Source organism: Palaemon carinicauda, chromosome 10 (genome assembly GCF_036898095.1).
Source record: "Palaemon carinicauda isolate YSFRI2023 chromosome 10, ASM3689809v2, whole genome shotgun sequence".
Taxonomy (NCBI): Eukaryota; Metazoa; Arthropoda; class Malacostraca; order Decapoda; family Palaemonidae; genus Palaemon; species Palaemon carinicauda.
Genome location: NC_090734.1, coordinates 3,677,802 through 3,680,301, shown reverse-complemented (window position 1 = coordinate 3,680,301; position 2,500 = coordinate 3,677,802).

Sequence of the window (2,500 nt, the reverse complement as noted above, 5' to 3'; positions counted from 1 at the left end):
CCTAAAAGAATTTATAGATTTCGATAATCAATAACTACATTTTGTGTGAATATTTATAGGGTATATGCAGAGGCGTAACAATAGGGTGGGAGAGGTGGCAAACTGCCACGGGCCCAGGGCCTATAATGATTAAAGGGGCCCATGTACGTAGAGTCACAGAAAGGGAGCCAAGGGACCCAACAGATATGTGCCCACGGCCGTAAAAAGAATAAGAAAAAATATGCTACAGCGTACTGTTGTATTTTAGTGATTTAGAAAAAAAAAATATTCAAAATTCCTCAGTATAATGCTGGTAAATGATTATTAACAGAAACTTGGAAGACATTACATATTGTTAATGTATATGATGGCCTTTATGGGTTATGGGTTAGGAGGCCATAGGGAGTATTGCTGTTCGTACACTACAGGTCCGTATGAGATCTTGGCTTGAACGCGTTATGTTCCTGTCTAAGTCCTGGCCTCCGTGTACGCCAGTTACCAGAGCTTGTCGGTTGTCACCGCCTATGACCGCCAATATCTTTTGATCATTTGAAGGAAAAAGTGAGAGAAGTTTTTCGCGTTTCGTGATTGTTTTACATTGTATTCTTTTATAAGTGGACTACAACTGATAGTTATCTTACACCTTATGAAAGATTATGTTGATTACGAATTGTGAACTTGATTTTAATATTTAACTCACATTACAAATAATGTAATAGAAAGAACAATGCATTGAAAAAAGATGTAATTTATATCTTCACAATGATATCAATCGAAATTTTTTTAATAGCACCTCAGTGGCGTGGTCGATATGGTGTTTGCGTCCCACCTTGGTGGTCGCACATTCGATTCTCGGCCATTCCATTGAGGAGTGAGATATGTGTATTTCTGGTGATAGAAGTTCACTCTCGACGTGGTTCGGAAGTTACGTAAAGCCGTTGGTCCCGTTGCTGAATAACCACTGGTTCTATGCAACGTAAAAACACCATACAAACAAAAGGTCAATAGAATTTTTGTATATCAGATGATAACTGAGTATAATTTTCTCAATTCATAATAGTTTTTATTTATAGTGAATCGGATATATCATGCCTCCCAAAAAACTCTTAGTGGCAGTGAAAAGCGGAAAAAGAAAAAAGAAAATGAAATTAAGGCATCAAAGCTTCCAAAAATTAGTGGTTTCTTTTCCCCAACAGTAGAAGTGATTAACGAAAATGCAAAGGACAGTGACAGTTGTGAAGCTATTGGAGAAAATACTAATAGTGGTGTCACTAGTGTGGAAGTGCCTAGTACTAGTTTAGTTGAAACAAACAGCAACTTGTACAGGTGAAAAGAAATTAGACGAAGTTGGCAAGCCTGATTCTGACCCAGTTTCAAACACTATATTAGGCAATACCTGTGAAGATGAGTGTAAACCTATTACCTCAAAAGACCCTGCGCCTGAGCTCTCATTTGACACAATAACATCGTTGTGGCCTACAGACCGAGGACATTTTATGGAACAAAACTTGAAGGACCAAACAAAACGATTTATCATTACAAATGGACATTGCAAGCCTAATGGCCCTTTCAAAAAGGATGCAGAAGGTCGCTCTTTCTCTGAAAAATATAGTCATGCAGTGTCCAAAATCAGATGTGAAAATTGAGAGGTCGTGGTTATGCTATTCAGTTGTTCTTGATAAGGCTTATTGTGAGACATGTAGATTGTTTGCTAATCGAGGAGCAAGTAGATTTCAAGGTACATGGATTGATGGCTACTGTGACTAGAAACACATAGGTGAGGGTGTGAAGAGGCACGAATCATCCCAAATTCACTATAACTCATGCCTATTGTATGAACAATGGCGCTTGCATGGAACTTTGAGTGAAGCACTTGAAGGTAATCTTCAAAAGGACAGATTATTAAATGTAACTCTTACTTCATTAGCGATGTGCAATTTGCCATTTCGTGGACACAAAGAAGGAACACAAGCAGCCGATGAAGGTGATTATGATGAGGATGAAAGGAAACGTGGAAATTTCATTTGCATCATTGAGTTGCTTTCTAAATATGATCCAGTTCCTTCAGAATTAATCAGTAAACCTAAAAGTAAAACAAAGTATATGAGCCCAATGATACAAAATGAACTCATTCAGTGGCTTTCAAAGGAAACTGAAAAAGAACTTACTTATGCCATTAAAGCAGCTCCGTTCTATAGCATAATGTTAGATACAACACAGGATATTTCCAAAATTGATCATATGTGTGAAATATACCGTTACTGTAGCATAGAATATGATGATAATGGAAAGCCAAAAGCCCTACAAATTAATGAGTCGTTATTTTAGGGTTTCATAAGGTTGAGGGCCAAAATGGAGCTGCACTATCAGAACAAATTTTGCAAATAATTAAACAAGGAGGACTTTCTATTTCAAGGTGTGGTGGCCAAGGATATGACAGAGCTAGTAACATGGAGGGGATATACAAAGGTGTGCAAAAAAAATAATTGATGTTGAACCCAGTGCAGTTTATGTTCATTGT